Source organism: Panthera tigris, chromosome C1, assembly GCF_018350195.1.
Source record: "Panthera tigris isolate Pti1 chromosome C1, P.tigris_Pti1_mat1.1, whole genome shotgun sequence".
NCBI lineage: Eukaryota > Metazoa > Chordata > Mammalia > Carnivora > Felidae > Panthera > Panthera tigris.
In genome coordinates, this window is record NC_056667.1 from 192,614,781 (window position 1) to 192,642,509 (window position 27,729).

The following is a 27,729-nucleotide window of genomic DNA, read 5'->3' on the forward strand; positions in this document are numbered from 1 at the left end:
TCCATTTTTAAACCAACACCAACAATCTCTAATAAATCCCCAAAGCTGGCAACTTATACACGTTGCACATTTTATACATCTTCTTGCATTTTACAGGACCTTCCATTCTCTTCCTCACCTCCTAAACCCATGTGCTGGTTATTTTGTTAGTTTTACTTTTTTTAATATACTGTTAAATCAGGACTCCTTTTAATGTCTCAAATATCTCCCTTTTTCCCTTGAAGGCAAGGAAAACTCTCTGAATCATTGAAGTCCTGATAAGCTCAGTTTTTAAACCAAGACTATTTAAATATCCTTCTTTCTAGATTTTCCTCCAACAGTTTTTCATTTTCTTTCCTTTAGGTTTTGTTTTGTTTTTGTCTTAGAGAGAGAGAGAGAACATGTGAGCAAGGAAGAGGGGCAGACAGAGAGAGAGAGAATCTTAAGCAGACTCCACACTCAGCATGGAGCCCAATGCAAGGCTCGATCCCATGACCCTGGGATCATGACTTGACCTGAACTCAAAGAGACACACACTCAACCAACTGAGCCACCTAGGTGCTCCCCTTTTGAAACAAGAAATGTAAATGAATTGAAAGCCCAGTGGATCAAAAATAAGGAGAAATGGATTCAGTTAAATAAATGGTTTACATTATCTGGCTGGCAGGTGTAGAAAAAAATTACTTGACTTGGTTTAATTATCTCTAATATATGAGGATAACATGCAAAAAAAAAAGTCTATAGGAACGCTTCTACGATGTTACTAAATAATTTATTATCCATTTTCCAGATCACATCACTGTCTTCTAATCATACAGGAACTCAAAAGAAGCACAAATCCTTGACAAGTGTCCAGTTTGAATGTGTGCAGTTGAACATGTGCTCCGCCCCATTCTCCTTTGCTTTTCTCATCTCTCCACTGACCACGTGCTCCTCTTGTTTCAAGGCCATCTGCTTCATTCACATTCACAGATCCCCCAGAGCCCTAGTGTGCCCTTTGTTTTAGCTGTCCCTTGTCTTCTTACCTCACACAGTGAGGTAGCAACATCCATTCAATTAGAAAACACAGTTTTAGATTCTGTTGAAGCGAAAGCTTCACCAAAGTTAAACAGACTAGGAAAACCTGATTCAAGGTTATTCATTTTGCACTTCACTCTGCTGAAACAAAGAACAGAAAAATTTTTAGAGCTGGGATGAGGGAGAGATAGTAGGCCCTATGCGTTTGCTAGCTGGATTTATACAAAGGAAAAGACAACTTTCTCCTATCTTCAAACAGCAGGTAGTTGTATAAGTTAGAGCAAGGCACCCACCAAATTTAGGTTCCTCCTCTCCCACAGAAACTGGGAGCTGGGAGTGCTAGCTTCCTTGATGATTAGATTACATTTCAAAGATATGCTGCTAGGTCTTTGAGAAATACAGTGCTGGGTTATAAAACTGGCTAGTGGGCTTTAAAAAGATTTTTAACACAAAGGGGCAAAGAAAGCATTGTAATTCCAAGTTTTCTAAAGTAAATGCTCTATGAAAGGAGCTCAGGGCCTAGGAATAGGAGAAAGACTGTCTGAAGTTAGGCAAGCTAAGGACAATTTTAAGGCAGACGTGGTCACTTCATTGTATCCGTGGCTGCATCTAGGAATAAATATCCATGAAGTTAAAGGCACTGGATTAATATGGCCTTAGCTTTAATTGTAACTGTCTCCTAATTCAACTTTCATGTACTCCCTGGAATAAGCTCATTCAGCTTCTAAGCCATAACTACTTGGGTGCCTTCTTGGATCACTGCCTGGGCTGGGCTGAGCACCAGGATACTCCTTGCATTATAATTCAATTCAGTACAACTGTGAAGGGAAAACAGTGTTAATTACACTTTCAAAAAAAGAAAAAACCTTCGAGTCTTCGAGTCAACATTATTCTAAATAGAAATTTGTCTTGTCTCTATTTTTATGAATTTCTACATACTCCTGGAAGGTTTTTTTTTCCCAAATAAAACTTGACTTCAATTGTTCCTATTCTAAGATACTGGCATAGGAAAATTAAGTTAAAGTGGAACATAGGGACATATGGTGTGAAAGACTCACAGATGTACAAGTGTAGAGCCAGTTTGGTTCAATGTAGCGAATGGCGAACTTAGTTACTTGTTGTGCCAGATTTTAAATATATGCATTGGGCAATGTCATCTCTTCACTCATTAAGATAGACCTTTCCATTGACAGAGTCATCTAGCTCTTGGGGCACAGATTCAGTGGACGTACATCTGGTCACCCATCCAACTGTCTGCACAACCACCCACATCTTTGCAGCCCAGCTCTCTGAAAAGGAGCAGCCGTCTAATGGGAAGACTCAGGAGTGCACTGACTGATGATAGCCTTCTAGCTTCAGCTAGCACATGGAGGTGGCTGTGTGTCCAATGTCAAAGCCACGAAAGGAAAGAAATCAAAAAGTTTTATTCCCAGGTCTTGTTCAGAAAAATGAGACCTCGATACTTACTGTTCTCCAATATGTGATATTTTCTCCTCACTTCATGCCTTTCCACAATCACATCTGTTGGACCAGCACTGCTGTGGATCTCTCGTTGTGTTGTGCCGTTTTGCTGAAATTTTTCCACCTGGAGTGGAATTTGGCAATTTCAACTGTCAATTTTACTCAAAAACATCATTCCTTCATTTATTTATTTATTTGCTTAGGATTTTTATTTATTTATTTATTTTTAATTTAAGTATAAAATTTGTTGTCAAATTTTTTGTTTCCATACAACACCCAGTGTTCATCCCAACAGGTGCCCTCCTCAATACCTATCACCCACCCTCCCCTCCCTCCCACCATCCATCAACCCTCAGTTTGTTCTCAGTTTTTAAGAGTCTTATGCTTTGGCTCTCTCCCACTCTAACCTCTTTTTTTTTCTTCCCCTCCCCCATGGTCTTCTGTTAAGTTTCTCAGGATCCACGTAAGAGTGAAAACATATGGTATCTGTCTTTCTCTGCCTGACTTATTTCACTTAGCATAACACTCTCCAGTTCCATCCACGTGGCTACAAAAGGCCAGATTTCATTCTTTCTCATTGCCACATACAACTCCATTGTGTATATAAACCACAATTTCTTTATCCATTCATCAGTTGATGGACATTTAGGCTCTTTCCATAATTTGGCTATTGTTGAGAGTGCTGCTATAAACATTGGGGTACAAGTGCCCCTGTGCATCAGCACTCCTGTATCCTTTGGGTCAATTCCTAGCAGTGCTATTGCTGGGTCATAGGGTAGATCTATTTTTAATTTTTTAAGGAACCTCCACACTGTTTTCCAGAGCGGCTGCACCAATTTGCATTCCCACCAACAGTGCAAGAGGGTTCCCGTTTCTCCACATCCTCTCCAGCATCTATAGTCTCCTGATTTCTTCATTTTGGCCACTCTTACTGGCGGGAGGTGATATCTGAGTGTGGTTTTGATTTGTATTTCCCTGATGAGGAGTGACGTTGAACATCTTTTCATGTGCCTGTTGGCCATCCGGTGTCTTCTTTAGAGAAGTGTCTATTCATGTTTTCTGCCCATTTCTTCACTGGGTTATTTGTTTTTCGGGTGTGGAGTTTGGTGAGCTCTTTATAGATTTTGGATACTAGCCCTTTGTCCGATATGTCATTTGCAAATATCTTTTCCCATTCTGTTGGTTGTCTTTTAGTTTTGTTGATTGTTTCCTTTGCAGTGCAGAAGCTTTTTATTTTCATGAGGTCCTGATAGTTCATTTTTTGCTTTCAATTCCCTTGCCTTTGGGGATGTGTCAAGTAAGAAATTGCTGCGGCTGAGGTCAGAGAGGTTTTTTCCTGCTTTCTCCTCTAGGGTTTTGATGGTTTCCTGTCTCATATTCAGGTCCTTTATGCATTTTGAGTTTATTTTTGTGAATGGTGTGAGAAAGTGGTCTAGTTTCATCCTTCTGCATGTTGCTGTCCAGTTCTCCTAGCACCATTTGTTAAAGAGACAGACTGTCTTTTTTCCATTGGATATTCTTTCCTGCTTTATCAAAGATTAATTGGCCATACTTTTGTGGGTATAATTCTGGGGTTTCTATTCTGTTCCATTGGTCTATGTGTCTTTTTTTGTGCCAATACCATGCTGTCTTGATGATTACAGCTTTGTAGTAGAGGCTGAAGTCTGGAATTGTGATGCCTCCTGCTTTGGTCTTCTTCTTCAAAATTACTTTGGCTATTCGGGGCCTTTTGTGGTTCCATATGAATTTTAGGATTACTTGTTCTGGTTTCGAGAAGAATGCTGGTGCAATTCTGATTGGGATTGCATTGAATGTATAGATAGCTTTGGGTAGTATTGACATTTTGACAATATTTATTCTTCTGATCCATGAGCACAGAATGTTTTTCCATTTCTTTATATCTTCTTCAATTTCCTTCATAAGCTTTCTATAGTTTTCAGCATACAGATCTTTTACATGTTTGGTTAAGTTTATTCCCAGGTATTTTATGCTTCTTGGTGCAATTGTGAATGGGATCAGTTTCTTTATTTGTCTTTCTGTTGCTTCATTATTAGTGTATAAGAATGCAACTGATTTCTGTACATTGATTTTGTATCCTGTGACTTTGCTGAATTCGTGTTATCAGTTCTAGCAGACTTTTGGTGGAGTCTATCGGGTTTTCCATGTATAGTATCATGTCATCTGCAAAAAGGGAAAGCTTGACTTCATCATTGCCAATTTTGATGCCTTTGATTTCCTTTTGTTGTCTGATTGCTGATGCTAGAACTTCCAACACTATGTTAAACAACAGCGGTGAGAGTGGACATCCCTGTCGTGTTCCTGATCTCAGGGGGAAAGCTCTCAGTTTTTTCCCCACTGAGGATGATATTACCTGTGGGCTTTCGTAAATGACTTTTATGATGTTTAAGTATGTTCCTTCTATCCCGACTTTTTCGAGGGTTTTTATTAAGAAAGGATGCTGAATTTTGTCAAATGCTTTTTCTGCATCGATTGACAGGATCATATGGTTCTTATCTTTTCTTTTATTAATGTGATGTATCACATTGATTGATTTGTGAAACATCATTCCTTTAAAACCTCTTTGACTCTGCCTGAAGCTAAAGCAATCTTCTCTCCCACATCCCCACAGCACTTTGTATATACACCCCCTCCTGGCACTTATCTGCTTTACTCTAATGCTCTGATTGGTTTTCTGTCCCATCTGCTAGATTGTGGGTTCTTCCAAAGCTGGGGACATGTCTTATTCATCTTTCACCTTTTCTTTTTAAGTACATAGATGAGTATGTATAACGAGAAAGGCTCTCTCTCTAAATGAAGCAGCTGCCCATTGAGCACAGATACTGGACGTGCTTTGGCTTTTGCACCTGTTGTCTCATTTCTTTAGACACCATTCTTTCAAGGTTTCCATTGCACATGAGGAAGGAGGCTCAGGGATGGTGAGTACTTGCTGGGAAGTCAAAAAGAAAGTAGTGACTTCAGACTTAAAACATAGGATTGTTATTATATTATACAATAAATAATGGGTAATTTATACCAAAATACATAAACAAAAAAGTCAATTTTTTAATTTAATGCGCATTGGACATCTGCATAAACTGAAAAAGAATCAGCAAGTTTACTTCTCTATTAAATTTTGAATTTTTCCTGTATATGTTCATCCACTTTTGCTAATCACCATTGTGTTCTGCCTCACAAAGACACTGAGTTACAGGATTTAGGGGAAAAAATGTTAGTTACCATGTTTGGTCTGAATCATTCCTTGATTTTCTTCACATCAATATTGATTTAAAATAACTACTTGAATTAATCCAAGGCTCAATTTTATAAAACTGTACTAAGAGGGTTACACTTGTTTTGTAGAAATCTTTGTGTGTGAATGTGTGTGTGTTTGTGTGTATATGTGTGTTTATGTGTTCAAACACAAGTCAACTACACACCTTTTTATTTTCAACTTCACTCAAGAGATTAACTCAATCTAACAGAGTATCATCAGTCTTCCAGAGAAGGTAATATCCATGCAGATGGGCTTAAGTGCTTTACATGCTATCATGCTCATTATTTTATTTTAATAAGCTTATTTAGATTTGTTTTGATACATAGGTGATAAGAAAAGATATGACTTTAAATATTTAATTTATGCTCAAAATAAAATTACACTCCACAGACTTCCTTCTCCTAAGTCTCTGTTTATAAAATAAAATTCTGCTTTCACACCATGCCTATAAGGCTTCTAAGGCTTCTGATTGAATAATGAATTCCCAAAATGAGGCAATGCAGAGAAACAAATCATTCATGCTATTCCATTTGAATATGGATAAGGTATCACCCTGGGGGAAAAAAAAATATATATATTATATAATTGTATAAATCATATTATATATATAGTAATTATAGAATATATATATATTTCCTGTTGTAACAAATCATCACAAATTTAGTGGTTTAAAATGATGCAAATTGATTATGTCATAGTTCTATAGGTCAGAAGAATGAATGGGCTGGGCTGTTTCCTCTGTTCTACCTCTCACAAAATCAAAATAAAGTGCCTTTCAAATATTCTTCTTTATATATGTATGTGTTCAAGCTATTCAACATCCACCATAGTTTCTAGGACTGAGTGTTGATGAATTCACCTGGAATCTCCAACACTATGTCCCCAGCATCTGTAATGAGAGCTTTAATGAATCAATCAGCAAAGCAGATAATGAGAATTAAATAATATTTTAAGTCTCTCAAAAATATTTTATGCAATTGGTTTTTATGCAATTGGTTATAGGCTGATGCTTAAAGAAAAAAAGGAGAAAAATAACTTAAAAGAACCAAAAGTATGAAGGGTTAGTGGGTTCTGAGTTCCATATTATTAACTGACCCATCGCAATAAGGGAACTGTTGTAATTATTTCTGAAATAATTTTTTAAATAGTTAGAATACAAGAACAACTGAGCTAATTGTAAGACTTTCCTAAGTATAGTGGAATAAAACGTTACTTTTATTGTCATTAAAATAAAATGCAACAAATTTTCTTGATAGAGAAATCACTCTCATACTCAGAAGATGAATTTTCTTAGTTCCCAGAAAATTTCACTCAATTGTGAATAGATAAAAGGTGAAATGTGCAACAAATAATTGTCACACTTTCAGCCTAAAACCACTATAATTATTGTCCCAAGAATTTATAGAAATATCCTCTTCAGGACAGAAGGTTTACCACCCCCAATTTGGGGGAGTACTGACCACCAACAGCTCTGCCCTTGGCAATTATCCTCTCCTGAAGAGAGTCACTGAAAGTTCTGTACCCAATTATGATTCTGTCACCAATTCCAATGTGTGACAGGATAGTTTCCTAAATCACTAAGCAGTTCTCTGACACTGGGAGAGTCCTGCTGTCCTACTGTCTACCTGGGAGTAGGGGAGTCCTACTGTCTACCTGGAGATAGCACCAAGTCCCATTGTTTAAAGGCTCAGTCCTACAAGACTAGACTTCCCTCTGGCCCCAGATTGTCACCTGTGCTTCTATTCAACTGGTTATAGGTCAACCAGCTCCGTGGGTTCAATTCATTTGCCAGAGTGGTTCACAGAACTCAGAGAAACATTTTGCTGACTAGATTACTGGTTTATTATGAAGAGATACAACTTAGGAAGAGGCAGATAGAAGAGATGCAAAGAGTGGGGAAAGGGCACCAAGCTTCCATGCCCTTTCTGAGGGAGCCATTCGCCTTGTACCTCCACATGTTCACCAGCCTGGAAGCTCTCCTGAGTAGTTCTCTTGGGTTTTGGGTTTCATTACATAAACATATTAATGAAATCATTGGTCATTGGTGACAGAACTCAATCTCCAGCCTGTCCCAGAGGTGGTGGTGGTGGTGGTGGGGACAGGGGGGCCTTGAAGTTTCAACTGTGTGTCTGATCACATGATTACATGATTAGCTCAACTGGCAACCAGTTCCCATCCTTAAGCCCAGTCCAAAAGTTGCCTCACTGGCATAACAAAAGACACCTTTAGCTGTCTCATCACAAGAGATTTCAAAGTGGCCCACACCCCACAATGAAAGTCAGTGAGCTCTAATTTTTAGGAAAAGAAAATTTATAAGAAAAGTTCTTATACCCTTCATTTGCCAAGAACTATAGTTCTTAAAAGTTTTATGCCTAGAGGCGCTTGGGTGACTCAGTTGGTTGAGCGTCTGACTTTGGCTCAGGTCGTGATCTCACGGTTCATGGGTTCGAGCCCCATGACAGGCTCTGTGCTGACAGCTCAGAGCCTGGAGCCTGCTTCAGATTCTGTGCCTCCCTCTCTCTCTGCCCTTCCCCCTCTTCGTGCTTTGTCTCTCTCTCAAAAATAAACATTAAAAAAAAATTTTTTTAAGTTTTATGCCTAGATGATGGTCAGATGGAGTGTGAATATTAGATCTTATTTAAAGGTTGTAGCAGGTTTATTATCCATAATCCAGTTTTTCTGGATTCTTATTTTGTAAATTTTTACTATTTCCTGATTGTTTGGATGTTTCCAAAGTAGTGCCTGCATCAGTGTACTTTTCTGACAAAGATGTGACAAATAACCCATAAAGATCACATCCTTCAGGCCTTTGGTACTTAGAATTTGAAGTAACAGAGAACCAAGCCCCAAGCCGACATAGATTAGCTGTAGGATCTGCCATTATGACCATAAGTAACAAGTGCAAATACTCCAGGCTTCCAAAATGTTTCCCTTAGTAAACTGGGTATGAGATGCTGATTTCCATTTTTTTGGTATTTAACATGGCCGTGAGCATCTGGAAAGTAACAGTAGTTTGGTGGAAACTCCCCTTTTATAGCAAATGTGCAATGTGGAGGCTGATTTGGGGCAAAAACAATAAGGCAAAGTCATCCAAAGTGAAAAATTGGAACCTCAATTCCTCATTGTCCATAACTATCCCACATGTGTCTTAAGAACCACACACAGGAGAACACTAGCCAAGAAGTCCTGGGATTTTGAATTGCTTGCTATGGTCACTCAACAATGGAGTAAAAGTTGGAATGAAAGCTTGGCATTCCTAATTTCCGATAAACGGTTATAGTCATAAAAATACATCTGGATATGGACCAAAAAGAAGTTGCAAAGGGTGGATTTGTTCTTGGACATTAGAGATAACATCAGAGAAAATCAGGAAAGCAGAAAGGAATGTGATAAATTGAATACATAATCTTAAACATCTTGTAAAAACAAAGGTGTTTCAAGGGGTTAAAGTTTGTGAGATCTTCCTGGGGCAAGGAGAAATTAGCTCAGACAGGACAACACGGTTGTATTTGCCAATTGGGGAACAACTTTTGGAACAGACTTGGTGAGGGGAGATATACAAAGAGAAGAAATCTAACATGAAGGAGGCTGCTGGCCAATTCCCTTCACAAGGAGACTACATCTTTTAGAGGTGGTATGAAAATGAATTTCAATTTTAGCAACAGTGTTTAAAATACTGAAGGACCTAACATATATCAAGTAGGCCTTTTCATCTCTGGTTTAAGCATAACATCCCCTGTGCACACACACATGGAATTAAGTTATAGAAACACATAAATGATAAACATAAGGACAAGGAAAAGGAGAGTGACACCGAAGTCAAGGGTGGCAGCAAAGGGCACATCTTGGCATTAGTGTCAATTCATCTATGTCCTCCCCTGAGCTCCTCTGGGGTATGGGTCATGGCTTACTCACTGGACATTCACAATAAATATTGTGCTCAGCATCTCAGTCAATGTGTTGTTTTGAAAATAAAATGACCTAGGAAAAAAGAATTTTAAGAGGGGAAAATCCATTAGCCAGTTATTTAACTACATTCTGGACCAAATTCTACTGGTGCATCAGCAAAGACTATTGAGTTCATTTGTTCCACAAACGCATGCAAAAATGTTCCTGGGGGCACCATGGCAGAAGGTGATGGACAATGCCAAAGTTATAACCATCAAGCTAGTTTAGGAGGAATGATACATTCTCAAGTACTTGCGATACAAGAAACTATATAACAACTTCTGTGTGTGTTCTCAAAGGCAATGAGCCTACAGACACAATGCCATTACAAATATGTGACCAATCTGCTGGGTAATGGCATTCTGTGACATACTTGAAATGGATTTAGTAGACATTTTTTATCTTGCAGAAAAAGAACCAGAGAATGTCTCATGCATTGTTTTCACTTGAGATGTCTTTAGACTTTCACATAGCTCTAGGCCACGTTAGTCAATATGAAAAAAATGCACTCAAGTTTTGCATGTGTGACAACCACAGGCTATTGAAGGCTTTTATATCTTGCAGATACTCATCCAGGAAATGAGCTGCCAGAATATGCGATGACACTAGAAGTTACATTTTGGAACCCACTTATATGTATGAGTATTTTTTGCAACTGTAGAAACCATGTTTTCTTTTAGTGTAAGCAGAAACATTTGCAAGCTCACAAGTATCTCATGCCCATTCAATTGGTCCAAATACATTGCAAGACAAGTAGCTCAAAACTTTCCCTCATAGGAAACAGGCAATCTAACCATATAAATAATTCAAGTGACCAGTTTGCATCTCTTCCTTATCAAGAGTTCTGACCTGTTGGCTGAGAACTGTCAACTTGAAGTATATAATGGCTTTTATAGTTATAGCCAGACAGACATCATCTAACATTTGATGGGCATCTGCTAGATGCCAGTCACATTGAGCAAGTTATGAAGGGTCATTTCTTGCTCTGCCCAAAATCTGGATGAGGAGGCCCATATCACTTATTTACATATGTTCAAAATAAATGGTATATTTTTTGTAATTTTTAGTTAAATTTCGTAAATTTTAAATGCAAAATTATATCTCTTCTGGTGATTCAAAACTCTTATTACATTTAGTCAAATCATCACGATTATAAAGGATATGATACCTACCAAATAGTTATGCAAAATACATTTCATAAATGAACTTTAGATATTCTGTATTAAAGTAAGACTTCACACTTGTAACCACCACCTTTCAACACTGTACTGAGTCTTACCAATACAATAAGACTAGGAAAAAAAATGAAGTAAGCAATATACATATTGAAAACAAAAAGATACTTTTTTTCATCATTTTTTAACAGAGAAATGTTGGATGTCCCATCAATATGGTACAAGAACAAAGAGGATTCTTCTACATTGGTTATAAACAATTAGTATATAAAATAGAAATGATGATAGTGATTAATGATGACTAACATCCTCTATACAATTACTACATATAAGGCACTGATTAATTTAAGTGATTTTTGGGGGTAGATTCAGGTAATCCTGAACAACATTCCAATGAATTTTTCTCTTGCCATTATCACTTGATAGAAGAACTGAGCAAGATGTTAAATAACATACTGATTCCCCACTGGTTTGTAGTTTAACTACTCCCAAATTCAGTTGTCTGACATTATAGGCCATAACCTTGGTCCTTGTGTTTGTTGTATTCCTTTCCCTGAAATCTTTGATTTTCTATTTTTGGGCTCCAAACTCCAGCAGCCAAAAGTATAATTGTTAAGCCCAACACTTAGCCTTCTCAGAACACCAGTTAAAGTACAAATGTGGCATTTGTGAATATTGTGGAGAGATGCTTTATCACAACCACAGGACTATTGCCTTCATGTGTCTTCATCCAGGAAGCTCTATTATCTGAAAGCTCTATTATCTTAAAGACTGAAAACAATTATAAGCTTACATTTCAAGTGAAATTAAAAGAATACATTTCTTCTAAATAGATGAAGTGCAAACTTTCTTCTCCAAAAATTTACTGAGAATCTCCCACCCTAGATGTAGACTACTCATTGCCACAGGCTATACAAAACTGTTTCTAATGTGTCATTAATCTTATACAATTTTCTGCATGTTCCTCTAAAAGAACTACTCTAAATAACTATCTTTTTTATTTTTACACAAAGCTCTTCTTAAATAATCTTATTCACACATGTGGCTTCAGCTTCCACCATTAAATTTAAACCTTGAATCCATACCTCAAATCTGGTCTTTTTTTCGAAAATTCTGTAATGATATATCCAATTACTTTTGGACTTCTTCAACTAGACTACTCAAACACCTTACTAAAATTCAACACGGCTTCTTCCTCTTTGTCCATACTTACCTCACTCCTTCCTAAGTTATTATATCTATCTTGTGACAATATCCACTATTTACTATACATTAAACATGTTTCTTCACAAGCATGGATGGCCTTTTATTGTAATTTTTAAAACAGTGTATATTCAACCAATGTTGAAGCTACTTAATTAGCACCATTAACTAAGTACTATAATAAACTGAGTTAATTTTCCAAAAATACTACCATACTTATGCTAATAAAAACAGAAACTAAATCTTGAGTAGAAAGAATACCCTTGTATTATTCAAATGGTATAATACCTGCAGATGTATCAACGAAATTTCAGAATAACCATGACTTAAAATTCTAGCCTGAGAAATATGAACTTGAAGAAAGATTAGTCCAATAACACTATATTAAAATGAAGAAACTGAAGATCAGAAAAAGTGGTAGTGTAAACACGTTTAATTTAGGGAAGATGGTGGTGTAGGAGGACGCTGGGCTCACTGCCTCCTGCTGACCACTTAGATTCCACCCACATCTGCCTAAATAACCCAGAAAACCACCAGAAGACTAGCAGGATGGACTCTCTGGAGCCAAGCTAGATGAGAGGCCCACGGAAGAGGGTAGGAAGGGTGGAGAGGCAATGCATGCTACACGGACTGGTGGGAGGGAGCTGGGGCGGTGGAGGGGCAGCCCACCAGGCAAGGCAGAGCCCCCAAGTCTGGCTTGCAAAAGCAGAGGGGCCAGACTGCGTGAGTTCTGACAGCCAGTGGGACTTAACATCTGGAATGTTATAAGTCAACAGCTCTGCTCCGAGAGCGGGAGGGCTAGAGGACAAACAGGAAGGAGAGTTGTCGAGCCCCAGAGGACAGAGCTCAGCTTGGCGGGGAACAAAGGGGTTGGGAAGAGCCATCTCCCTCGCCCATCCCCCAGCCAAAATCCCAAAGGGACCAGTTTCCATCACGGAACTTGTTTGCACCACGCAAACACCCAACGCTGTGCTTCTGTGGATCCATCCCTCTGACAGGTCTGCCTCCCTCCCGGTGCCACAGGGCCCCTCCCGAAGCGGACCACCGAAGGCAAAGCCAGCTGAGTCTGCCCCTCCCGCCCCTGTGCACCTTGCGGATCCACCCCGGCTAATACGCCAGATCCCATTGAAGCAGCACCACCCTGGCAGTGTGCAAGTAGCCCAGACAAGGGCCACACCACTCCACAGGGAGTGCTGCCCCTGGGAGAGGGGAAGATAAGGTACACACCAGTCTGACTGTGGACCCAGTGGTGGGCTGGGGGCAGACATCACGTCTGACTGCGGCCCCGCCCACCAACACAAGTTACTCCAGACAGCACAAGGGAAGTGCCCTGCAGTTCCCCGCTACTCCAGGGACCATCCAAAATGACGAATTGGAAGAATTCTCTTCAAAAGAAACTCCAGGAAGTAGCGACAGCTAATGAACTGATCAAAAACGATTTAAGTAATATAGCAGAAAATGAATTTAAAATAATAGTCATAAAATTAATCGCCGGGCTTGAAAAAAGTATAGAGGACAACAGAGAATCTATTACTACAGAGATCAAGGGACTAAGAAACAGTCAGGAGGAGCTAAAGAATGCTATAAATTAGCTGCAAAATAAAATGGAGGTGACCACAGCTCGGATTGAAGAGGCAGAGGAGAGAATAGGTGAATTAGAAGATAAAATTATGGAAAATGAGGAAGCTGAGAAAAACAGAGATTAAAAAAATCCAGGAGTATGAGGAGAGAATTAGAGAACTAAGTGACACAATTAAACATAATAATATACGCATAATTGGGATTCCAGAGGAGAAAGAGAGAGGGAAAGGTGCTGAAGGTGTACTTGAAGAAATAATAGCTGAGAACTTCCCTGATGTGGGGAAGGAAAAAGGCATTGAAATCCAAGAGGCACAGAGAACTCCCTTCAGACGTACCTTGAATCGATCTTCTGCACGACATATCATAGTGAAACTGGCAAAATACAAGGATAAAGAGAAAATTCTGAAAGCAGCTAGGGATAAACGTGCTCTAACATATACAGGGAGACCGATAAGACTAGTGACAGATCTATCTACTGAAATTTGGCAGGCTAGAAAGGAATGGCAGGAAATCTTCAATGAGAGGAACAGAAAAAAATATGCAGCTGAAAATCCTTTATCTAACAAGTCTGTCACTTAGAATAGAAGGAGAGATCAAGGTCTTCCCAAACAAACAAAAACTGAAGGAATTCATCACCACTAAACCAGCCCTACAAGAGATCCTAACGGGATTCTGTGAGTGAAATGTTGCAAGGACCACAAAGTACCAGAGACATCACTACAAGCAGGAAACCTACAGACATCACAATGACTCTAAACCCATATCTTTCTATAATAACACTGAATGTAAATGGACTAAATGCGCCAACCAAAAGACACAGGGTATCAGAATGGATAAAAAAAAACAAGACCTATCTATTTGCTGTCTACAAGAGACTCATTTTAGACCTGAGGACACCTTCAGATTGAAAGTGAGGAGTTGGAGAACCATCTATCATGCTACTGGAAGTCAAAAGAAAGCTGGAGTAGCCATCCTTATATCAGACAAACTAGACTTTAAATTAAAGGCTATCACAAGAGATGAAGAAGGGCTTTATATAATAATCACAGGGTCTATCCATCAGGAAGAGCTAACAATTACAAATGTCTATGTGCCAAATTCGGGAGCCCCCAAATATATAAAACAATTAATCACAAACATAAGCAACCTTATTGATAAGAATGTGGTAATTGCAAGGGACTTTAATACTCCACTTACAACAATGGATAGATCATCTAGACACAGGATCAATAAAGAAACAAAGGCCCTGAATGATACATTGGATCAGATGGACTTGACAGATATATTTAGAACTCTGCATCCCAAAGCAACAGAATACACTTTCTTCTCGAGTGCACATGGAACATTCTCCAAGATACATCACATACTGGGTCACAAAACAGCCCTTCATAAGTATACAAGAATTGAGATCATACCATGCATACTTTCAGACCACAATGCTATGAAGCTTGAAATCAACCACAGGGAAAAGTCTGAAAAACCTCCAAAAGCATGGAGGTTAAAGAACACCCTACTACAGAATGAATGGGTCAACCAGGCAATTAGAGAAGAAATTAAGAAATGTATGGAAACAAATGAAAATGAAAATACAATACAAACGCTTTGGGATGCAGTGAAGGCACTCCTGAGAGGAAAATACATTGCAATCCAGGCCTATCTCAAGAAACAAGAAAAATCTTGTTTTACAAATCTAACAGCACACCTAAAGGAAATAGAAGCAGAACAGCAAAGACACCCCAAACCCTGCAGAAGAAGAGAAATAATAAAGATCAGAGCAGAAATAAACAATATAGAATCTAAAAAAACTGTAGAGCAGATCAATGAAACCAAGAGTTGGTTTTTTGAAAACATAAACAAAATTGACAAACCTCTAGCCAGGCTTCTCAAAAAGAAAAGGGAGATGACCCAAATAGATAAAATCATGAATGAAAATGGAATTATTACAACCAATCCCTTAGAAATACAAGCAATTATCAGGGAATACTATGAAAAATTATATGCCAACAAACTGGACAACCTGGAAGAAATGGACAAATTCCTAAACACCCACACATTTCCAAAACTCAAACAGGAAGAAATAGAAAGCTTGAACAGACACGTAACCAGCAAAGAAATTGAATCAGTTATCAAAAATCTCCCAACAAATAAGAGCCCAGGACCAGATGGCTTCCCAGGGAAATTCTGCCAGACATTTAAAGCAGAAATAATGCCTATCCTTCTCAAGCTATTCCAAAAAATAGAAAGGGAAGGAAAACTTCCAGACTCATTCTATGAAGCCAGAATTACTTTGATTCCTAAACCAGACAGAGACCCAGTAAAAAAAGAGAACTACAGGCCAATATCCCTGATGAATATGGATGCAAAAATTCTCAATAAGATACTAGCAAATGGAATTCAACAGCATATAAAAAGAATTATTCACCATGATCAAGTGGGATTCATTCCTGGGATGCAGGGCTGGTTCAACATTCGCAAATCAATCAATGTGATACATCACATTAATAAAAGAAAAGATAAGAACCATATGATCCTGTCAATCGATGCAGAAAAAGCATTTGACAAAATTCAGCATCTTTTCTTAATAAAAACCTCCGAGAAAGTCAGGATAGAAGGAACATACTTAAACACCATAAAAGCCATTTATGAAAAGCCCACAGGTAATATCATCCTCAGTGGGGAAAAAACTGAGAGCTTTCCCCCTGAGATCAGGAACATGACAGGGATGTCCACTCTCACCGCTGTTGTTTAACATAGTGTTGGAAGTTCTAGCATCAGCAATCAGACAACAAAAGGAAATCAAAGGCATCAAAACTGGCAAAGATGAAGTCAAGCTTTCACTTTTTGCAGATGACATGATACTATACATGGAAAACCCGATAGACTCCACCAAAAGTCTGCTAGAACTGATAACACGAATTCAGCAAAGTCACAGGATACAAAATCAATGTACAGAAATCAGTTGCATTCTTATACACTAATAATGAAGCAACAGAAAGACAAATAAAGAAACTGATCCCATTCACAATTGCACCAAGAAGCATAAAATACCTAGGAATAAACCTAACCAAAGATGTAAAAGATCTGTATGCTGAAAACTATAGAAACCTTATGAAAGAAATGGAAGAAGATATAAAGAAATGGAAAAACATTCCGTGCTCATGGATAGGAAGAATAAATATTGTCAAAATGTCAATACTACCCAAAGCTATCTACACATTCAATGCAATACCAAACAGAATTGCACCAGCATTCTTCTCGAAACTAGAACAAGTAATCCTAAAATTCATATGGAACCACAAAAGGCCCCGAATAGCCAAAGTAATTTTGAAGAAGAAGACCAAAGCAGGAGGCATCACAATCCCAGGCTTTAGACTCTACTACAAAGCTGTCATCATCAAGACAGCATGGTATTGGCACAAAAACAGACACATAGACCAATGGAACAGAATAGAAACCCCAGAACTAGACCCACAAACGTATGGCCAACTCATCTTTGACAAAGCAGGAAAGAATATCCAATGGAAAAAAGAAAGTTTGTCTCTTTAACAAATGGTGCTGGGAGAACTGGACAGCAACATGCAGAAGGATGAAACTAGACCACTTTCTTACACCATTCACAAAAATAAACTCAAAATGCATAAAGGACCTGAATGTGAGACAGGAAACCATCAAGACCCTAGAGGAGAAAGCAGGAAAAAACCTTTCTGACCTCAGCCGCAGCAATTTCTTACTTGACACGTCCCCAAGGGCAAGGGAATTAAAAGCAAAAATGAACTATTGGGACCTCATGAAAATAAAAACCTTCTGCACATCAAAGGAAACAATCAACAAAACTAAAAGGCAACCAACGGAATGGGAAAAGATATTTGCAAATGACATATCGGACAAAGGGCTAGTATCCAAAATCTATAGAGCTCACCAAACTCCACACCCGAAAAACAAATAACCCAGTGAAGAAATGGGCAGAAAACATGAATAGACACTTCTCTAAAGAAGACACCGGATGGCCAACAGGCACATGAAAAGATGTTCAACGTCACTCCTCATCAGGGAAATACAAATCAAAACCACACTCAGATATCACCTCCCGCCAGTAAGAGTGGCCAAAATGAAGAAATCAGGAGACTATAGATGCTGGAGAGGATGTGGAGAAACGGGAACCCTCTTGCACTGTTGGTGGGAATGCAAATTGGTGCAGCCGCTCTGGAAAACAGTGTGGAGGTTCCTTAAAAAATTAAAAATAGATCTACCCTATGACCCAGCAATAGCACTGCTAGGAATTGACCCAAAGGATACAGGAGTGCTGATGCACAGGGGCACTTGTACCCCAATGTTTATAGCAGCACTCTCAACAATAGCCAAATTATGGAAAGAGCCTAAATGTCCATCAACTGATGAATGGATAAAGAAATTGTGGTTTATATACACAATGGAGTTGTATGTGGCAATGAGAAAGAATGAAATCTGGCCTTTTGTAGCCACGTGGATGGAACTGGAGAGTGTTATGCTAAGTGAAATAAGTCAGGCAGAGAAAGACAGATACCATATGTTTTCACTCTTATGTGGATCCTGAGAAACTTAACAGAAGTCCATGGGGGAGGGGAAGAAAAAAAAAAGAGGTTAGAAAGGGAGAGAGCCAAACCATAAGAGACTCTTAAAAACTGAGAACAAACTGAGGGTTGATGGAGGGTGGGAGGGAGGGGAGGGTGGGTGATGGGTATTGAGGAGGGCACCTGTTGGGATGAGCTCTGGGTGTTGTATGGAAATCCATTTGACAATAAATCTCATATTTAAAAAGTAAATAAGTAAACACGTTTAATTTAGCATTTAGATTTTTTTTGAAGCACCAAACACTTGATCACATTTTGTATGTCATCATAAATTATCATTTTAAATAATTTACAAGTTACAACGATAAATATACATCAGTTTGAAGCTATTATTGCAAATATAATCATTTACAACTATAGTTTTTTATAAAGTATTTTTCTTTTTTTTAAGTTTATTTATTTTGAGAGAAAGTGTGCATGCAAGCAGGGGAGGGGGCAAAGAGAGAGAGGGAGAGAGAGACTCTCATGCAGCCTCCTCACCGTCAGTGCAGAGCCTACAGAGGGCTTGAACCCACAAACTGTAAGATCATTACCTGATTGGAAATCAAGAGTCAGATGCTCAACCCAGGTGCCCAAATTTACAATTATAGTTTTATATAAAGCTATAGTTTGATTTAAAGCTAGGAGCAAATTGTGGCTATCAATACAAAACACTGTCCATATAATCTGTAGTGATTTCTCTCTACTCAACAAAATACAACTTTCCACTATCTTAGAAAAAGTAAGTTGGAACACATATGATAAATAACATACAAGGCAATACTTCATTTGCATCACGTATAGCAAGATATGTGTTTAAACATTTATTATAGGTTTCTCACGAAATAGAAAGAAAGGCTTTAAAGACCATCTATTTTCTACTACTATCATGTAAATTTAGTACCAAAATGTATACATAGACTTCCCTGCACTCATGTTCCTCCCACTTAACTCAGGGCAAAATTCAGAGTAGATTAATTAATTGTGAGGTTAATTTACTTTTAAAAATTTGTTGCTCATGTAGTTACCCAATACACCAAACACAAGTGAGTTGGTTTTAGAATCAGTCTATTTTAAACCTCTGACCATATTTTGGTTAAAGCCAAAGACTTAGAGATCCTTTATTTTAGTAGAAATAGCTTATCTGGACTTACAGGTAGTTTAAAGAGGGCGTCGTATTTTGTAATAATTGAACGTTCATCATCTGAAAGCCAAGTGTATACAGTATTATTTTGGATCATACCAGTATAGGAATCAATGACTTGGCCGCGTTAGACTTTCATTGGACAGTCTCAGCGCGCCCCCTATGGTACTGTGGTTAAAACATGAAGTAACTAAAATGAAATAACACAGAATTAACTTTTCTAGTATCACTTGTCACACTCTTTCACTCAACGAAAAAGGTAAGTGAAAACCTGACATTTTATTTGGTTCAGTGGATCTATGGATGAACAGTTATTTTTACAGTGGAGAGGATCCATTGTGAAATAAGCCCGCACACATCGTTTAAACTGACTTAACTTTTTTCTTTTTCTTTTGTTTTTTGTTTTGTTTTTGTTTTGTTTTGTTTTGTTTTTACTACACAATCAATATTTTCCACTACCATCACAAAGTTATCCTCCCGTTTCTTCTTCCTCCCTGTGTGTGTGTGTGTGTGTGTGTGTGTGCCCGGATGTGTCGGCGTGAGCCCAGCGCGCCTCGGTCTCCGTCTCCCTAACGCCGCGTCCCGAGGCTCCGGGAAGCAGGTGCCGCGGGGCACGGACTCTTACCTGGGCTCCGACGAGAAGGCAACCTCCGAGCAGCAGCCACCCCCAGACGTGGGGCGACGCTCCCGGCCCGGCCATGCCCGGACCAGCCCGAGCGAGAAGACGGACGCTCACCCCGGAGCCCGGAGAGGCTCCCCACTCGCAACTTGGCCAACGCGGGGCAAACTTGTGGCCGGGAGCGCGGCGCAGCTGGGGCGGCGGGAGCGCGTCTCGGATCCCCGTCCTGCGCGCCGCCGCCCGCGCCTCGGTCGGGTCTGCCGGGGAGAGCGGCTCGGCTCCCGGCCTTGACTCACCGCCCCGCGAGGCCCGCGTGGGAGAGGGGGGCGCTCTCGGACCACCACCACCCCCCGCCCCGATCCCGGCGCGCCCCGCGTGGAGGCAGGAGGGGCGGGGGGACGCTCGCGCTCCTCCTCAAAGTCTCTGCGTCCCGCAGCCCAGAGGACCCGAGGGCCTCGGACCCTGGGCGCTGCTGCCGCCATCCGCAGCTCCCGCCGTCTCTACTTCTGTCCACTCTGTACCGGCTTCCAACCCGCTGTCTCTTGGGGCGCCCTGGGTCCTCGGGGAGTGGTCTCAAAGTTCCCTGCTGTCCAGAAGAGCCACCAGCCAAGGCAGGCCCTGGGTAGTGTGGTGTGCGACACCTGTGTGCTAAGCACTGTCCACAACCCTCTCAAGTTCTCTGATTGCCTCCATCTCAAAATACATCAGCACCTCAATATTTATAGAGACATGTCGATTTGCCACCTAGAATACTGAACTCATGATGTAGAAACTTAAATTTCTTACACCTATTAAAGAAAAATTCTAGCTCGATATGAAAATACGAATTTTTAATCATTGGTGGATGATGCTTCAGTTAATGAAAATTAGGAACAAGCTTCTGTTGCTTTTATTGCAACATTTCACTGTGTGATCGATATTTATTTATCCCCCTGAAGCAAGCTGTACAAAATGCCTCGGATACACTGATTAACATTGTGCAGTATATACATGCAAATTATCCCTAGTTTATGCAGTTATTGAAAAATAGAAGATGATTTATTTAATGGTCTTGTATTATTTGCCAATGTTCATTAGTTAACTTTAGAAGAGTTCTACAAAATTTGTTTGAAACAAAAAGAATCCTTGACAAATATTCAATATTCAAAGGCCAAAAATACAGTAATGTAACTTATGTTCTCTCACTGCTACCACACTACAGATAAACAAGCTAAATTTGAAGCTCCAAGGAAAGTAAAAGCTTATTTTTGACTTATTAAAGAGGCCCCAAAATTTATAGTGAGTTTAAAATAGCTTAATACAAATCACTACAAATAATTTTAAACAATTTCTAACATTAGTATACAGAAGATCTTAATTTTATCAGCAGTATTATGTAAATTTGCTGCAAAATCTGCAAGATAAGTTGAAAGACTGCTTTGCTATATACAAAATTTTAAATTGCTTTGCAATTTATTCAATACTCCTTCATTTCAATATTAATAATACCATGTTGGTGTAAGAATTAGGGGATTTACTTAATACGCACAAATTAAAATGTATTTCTGTTGCAAATACAGTATTTAAGCTGAGATGTGCTATAAGGATTACATACCAACTTTATGTAATATGATAATACAACAACAAAAAGAATATACAGTGTCTCACTATTATATTTTATATCATTGTTATTGATAAACATTGGACTAAATTAGATATATTCTTTTTGTAATGTTTATTTATTTTTGAGAGAGAGAGGGAGACACAGAATCTGAAGCAGGCTCCAGGCTCTGAGCTGTCAGCACAGAGCCTTACGTGGCACTTGAACTCACACACCATGAGATCATGACCTGAGCCAAAGTCGGATGCTTAACCGACTAAGCCACCCAGGCACCCTGAAATTAAATATATTCTTAAAATCACCTGTTCTTCATTACTTTTAAATTCCATATATGGACCATATTATATTTGTTTTGGACAAAACTGCTCTAGAATAAAACTTAAGTTACCTCATACCCTTCCCAAAGGATGTGCCCTCTCACCACTTCTTTTTTTTTTTAATATGAAATTTATTGTCAAATTGGTTTCCATACAGTGCCCAGTGCCCCTCCCAACAGGTGCCCTCCTCAATACTCATCACCCACCGTCCCCTCCCTCCCACCCCCATCAGCCCTCAGTTTGTTCTCAGTTTTTAAGAGTCTCTTACGTTTTGATTCCCTCCCTCTCTAACCTTTTTTTTTCTTATCCCTTCTTACAACGTTTTACTGGAAGTCCTACTTAATATAATAAGACAAGAAAAGAAAATTAAAAGCTTACAGATTGGAAAGAAAAAAAATAAAATTGTCTTTGGTTGCAGATGACATGATTATCTATGTAGAAAAAAAAACCACTCCTGGAACTAAGAAGTGATTATAGCAGAATTGCAAGTTATATGGTTAATACACAAACATCAATAACTTTCCTATATGTTAACAATGAGAATGTGGAATTTGAAGTTAAAAGCACGCTACCATTTGTATCATCATCAAAAAAAATACTTAGGTATAAATCTAACATAATATCTATAAGGCCTATATGAAGAAAACTACAAATACTGATTTAAAGAAATCAAGGAATAACTAAATAAATGGAAAGGTATTTCATGTCCATGGATAAGAAGACAGTAATATCAAGATGTCAGTTCTTCCCAACTTGATCCATAGATTAAATGCAATTCCGGTCAAAATCCCAGCAAGCTATTTTGTGGATATTGACAAACTGATTCGGAAGTTTATATGGAGAGGCAAAAGACCCAGAATAGCCAACACAACATTGAAAAAGAAGAGAGTTGTAGAACTGACACTCCCCAATTTTAAAACTTACTGTAAAGCTACAGTAATCAAGACAGTGTGGTATGAGTGAAAAAATAGACCAATCAGTGGAATAGGCAGACCAGAAATAGATCCCCTATGTATAATCAACTGATGTTTGACAACAGATCAAAGGTAATACAATGGATCAAAGGTAGTCTTTTCAATAAATGGTGCTCGAACAACTGGACATCCACATGCAAAAAAGTAAACTAGATTCAGACCTTACACTAGTCACAAAAATGTATTCAAAATGGATTGCTTACTTAAATGTAAAACACAAAAACTATAAAACTCCTAGAAGATAACATAGGAGAAAATCTAGATAACAGGAGTATTGGCAATGACTTTTTAGATGAACATCAAAGGCATGATCTATGAAAGAAAGAATCAGTAACCTGGACTTCACTAAAGTTTAAAAAATTCTGTACTAATGACAAGGATATTTACTCTCACTACTGTTGTTTGACATAGTACTGGAAGTCCTAGCCCCAGCAATCAGACAACAAAAAGAAATTAAAGGCATACATATTGGCAAGGAAGATGTCAAACTTTCACTCTTCACAGACAACATGATATTCTACATGGAAACCCAAAAGATTCCACCAAAAAAACTTCTGGGACTGATCCATGAATTCAGAAAAGTCACAGAATATATAATCAATGTACACAAAATTGGTTGTATTTCTATACACCAATAATGAAGCAACACAAAGAGAAATCAAAGAATAGATCCCATTTACAACTGCACTAAAACCCGTGAAATACCTAGGAATAAATTTAACCAAAGAAATAAAAGATCTGTACACTGAAAACTATAGAAAGTTTATGAAGAAATTGAAGAAGAAATAAAGAAATGGAAAAACATTCCATGTTCATGGATTGGGAGAACAAATACTGCTAAAATGTCTATAATTTCCAAAGCAATTTGCACATTAATTGCAATCCCTATTCTTCACAGAGTTAGAATAAACAATCCTAAAATTTGTATGGAACCAGAAAAGACTCTGAATAGCCAAGTAATGTTGAAAAAGAAAACCAAAGCTGAGGCATCACAATTCCAGACTTCAAATTGTATTACAAAGCTGTAATCATCAAGACAGCATGGTACTGGCACAAAAACAGATACACAGATCAGTGGAACAGAATAGAGAACCCAGAAATGGACCCACAAATGTATGGCCAACTAATCTTCAACAAACAGGAAAGAATATCCAATGGAAAAAAAATACAGTCTCTTCAGCAAATAATGTTGGAAAAACTGGACAGTGACATGCAGAAGAATGAAATTGGATCACTTTCTTACACCATACACAAAAATAAACTCAAAGTGGATGAAAAACCTAAATGTAAGACAGGAAACCATAAAAATCATAGAGGAGAAAAAAGGTAGCAACTCTTTAACATCAGTTGCAGCCACTTCTTACTACATATGTCTCCGGAGGCAAGAGAAACAAAGGTGGAAATGAACTATTGAGACCTCAACAAGATAAAAAGCTTCACACAGTGAAGGAAACAATTAACAACACTGAAAGGCAACCCATGGAATGGGAGAAGATATTTGCAAATGACATATCAGATAAAAGGTTAGTATCCAAAGTCCATAAGGAACTTATCAAACTCAACACCCCAAAAAACAAATAATCCAGTGAAGAAATGGGCAAAAGACATGAATAGACATTTTTCCAAAGAAGATATCCAGATGATTAAGAGACATATGAAAAGATGCTCAATATCACTCATCATCAGGGAAATACAAATCAAAACCACAGAGACTACCTCACACCTATCAGAATGGATAAAATTAACAATTCAGGAAAGAACAGACGTTGGCAAGGATGCAAAGAAAAGGGAACACTTTTGCACTGTTGGTAAGAATGCAAACTGGTGTAGCCACCCTGAAAAAACATTATGGAGTTTCCTCAAAAAGTTAAAAATAGAACTACCCTATGACCCAGCAATTGCACTAGGTATTTACCCAAAGGATACAAAAATGCTGATTCAAAGGGGAACATGCACCCCAATGTTTACAGCAACACTATCAACAGTAGCCAAATTATGAAAAGAGCCCAAATGTTCATCAACTGATGAATGGATAAAGAATATGTGGTATACATATGTACAATGGACTATTACTCAGAAATAAAAAAGAATGAAATCTTGCCATTTGCAACAATGTGGATGGGACTAGAGTCTATCTAAGAGAAATCAGTCAGAGAAAGACAAATACCATATTGTTTCATTTATATGTGGAATTTAAGAAACAAAACAGATGAACATATGGGAAGGGAATGAAAAATAAAATAAGATAAAAACAGAGAGGAGGCAAACCATAAAAGACTCTTAAATATAGAGAACAAACTGAGGGTTGTGGAGGGGAAGAGGGTAGGGGGATGGGCTAAATGGGTAAGGGGCATTAAGGAGGGCATTTGTTGAGATGTGCACTGGATATTATATGTAAGTGATGAGTCACTAAATTCTACTCCTGAAACCAACACTACACTATATGTTAACTAACTTGAATTTAAATATAAAAAAATTTCTATTCTGTGAAAGACAATGTCAAGAGAATGAAAAGACAAACCTCTAACTTGGAGAAAACTTTTGTAAGAGACATATCTAATAAAGGATTATTATCCAAAAAATATACAAAGAACTCTTAAAGGTCAGCAATAAGAAAACAATCCCACTTTAAAAATTGGTCAGAAAACTTATCTACCCTCCCCCAAAAGATATATAGATGGCCATTTATGCATATGCAAAGATGTTCCACATCATATGTCATCAAGGAAATACAAATTAAAACAATGATATACAACTACAAATGGTCCAAATCTAAACCACCGACAACACCAAATACTAGTGATGATATAGAGCAACAGAAATGTTCATTCATTACTAGTGTGGTGCCAAATGGTACAGATACTTTAGAAGACAATTTAGCAGTTTCTATAAAATTAAATATACTTTTACCAAATGATCCAGCTATTGTATTCCTTAGTATTTACTCAAAAGAATTAAAAACTTACATCCACACAGAAACTTGCACACAGCTGTTCATAGTAACTTTATTCATAATGCCAAAACTTGGATGCAACCAAGATGTTACTCTGTAGGTGAATGGATAAACTGATATATTCAGACAATGCAATATTATTCAATATCAAAAAATGAGCTGTCAAACCGGGAAAAGACAAGGAGGAAACTTACAAGCATATTCCTAGGTGAAAAAAGCCAATCTAAAAAGGTTACATACTATGTATTTATAAAATATAACATGCTGGAAAAGGCAAAACTATGGAAATAACAAAAGTATCAGTAGTGGCCAGGGGTAAGGGAGAAGGAAGGAATGAGTAAGTAGAGCACAGAGGATTTTTAGGTCAGTGAAATTACTTAGTATGATACTATAAAGGTAGGTATATGTCATTATAAGTTTATCCAAATCCATAGAATGTACAACACTAAGAGTGAACCCCAATGTACACTATAGACTTTGGGTGATAATTATGTGTCAATGCAGGTTCATTAATTATAACAAATGTAGCACTCTGGTGGAAAGTGTTGGTAATGGGGGAGGCTATGCATGTGGAGGGGAAGGAGGTATATGGGACACATCTGTAACCTCCACTCAATTCACTGTGAACCTAAAACTTCTCTAAAAATTAAAGTCTATTTACATATTTATTTATTTATGAGTATATAAACTGATATACTCTTTATAAGAGAGAGGTTGCAAATGAGTGAGGGGGAGATAGAGAGAGAGGGAGGGAAAGAATCCCATGAGGGGCAGAGAGAGACAGAGAGAGGGAGAAGAGATAGATAGAGGAGAGAAAGAGAAGTAGGGCTCACCCAAAGCAGGCTCATGTTCACCTGAAGTGGGACATGAGTTCGCCCAATGGGGGATTGGAAATCACCTGATGTGGGATTTGAACTTATGAACTGTGAGTTCTGGACCTGAGTCAAAGTCAGATGCTTAACTGACTGAGCCACGCAGGAATGCAAAATTAAAGTCTGTTAAAAACATATGTTACATCAGCAGAAATACATATCAAAAACCTAGGTTTGGTATATCCTTTCATTTATTTTCCTTTAAGAAATATATTTATTCTCCTTTGAGAAAATATTTTTTATAATATTGCTATATGAAAAAAATGACTTATTTCCCAATGTCCTCACTAAAAATAAAGATTTAATGTGTGCACCAAATTGTCCATTATTTTTGTCCAAGTGTATAATGTCCATTTATACATACAGAGATTGATGGATAATGCAGAGTTCTCGTAACTCTTTATCTAGAGTTCTAGTTAATTTGTAAAGGTTTGTAGAAGTCAGTGCAGCACACTGAGACAGTGCTACTTGTGGTTTAAGAAAAATGAATTAGAGACACATAGGCATGTCTACATGGCAAAGTCAGATATTAAAAACTGTAATCTGTTTCCTATCAATCTATGTGCTTTGTTCTGCAAAAAGTTATACTTCCCTCTTATTGGCTCACTCTGAAGTATTTACTGTCAAAATATTATTTGAAATGAGAAAACTTGCCCCCCATCAGAAAAAGAATAAAGTTTCTCACTATGTCCTTATAGAAACTATCAAGACTCATTTTGCATAGGAGATTAGACATAAAAATTTCTCAGCATTTATTTGACATGCAACTTATCTCTGGTAAATAAAATAAACACCCCTTTAGATTTGTATAGGTAATACTGAAAAGAGCCCGTGATCTCTTCTCAGATCAGTTCCAATTCCTTGAAAGTGTGATATGTCAGAACTGTAGTCTGCTGTACGTCTTGTAAATTGAAAATATATTGATTCACTACTGAAAGGAATTTTTTCGTTCTTGTCCCTAAGAAAGCACTTTTACTCCTTTAGCAGTGATATTAGTTCCATCATCACATCTCATTAAGAAAT

General features: G+C 38.1%; 1 long non-coding RNA gene across 1 annotated transcript; it reads right to left on the reverse strand.

Annotated features, from left to right (window-relative positions):
* Positions 1–769: 769 nt before the first annotated feature.
* On the reverse strand, positions 770–20,219 carry LOC122241434. Its single transcript, XR_006221574.1, has 3 exons — positions 19,997–20,219; positions 2,464–2,581; positions 770–1,137 (listed from the first exon to the last, which is right to left on the reverse strand). It is a non-coding gene; the product is annotated as an uncharacterized LOC122241434 (long non-coding RNA).
* Between the last annotated feature and the right edge of the window lie 7,510 nt (positions 20,220–27,729).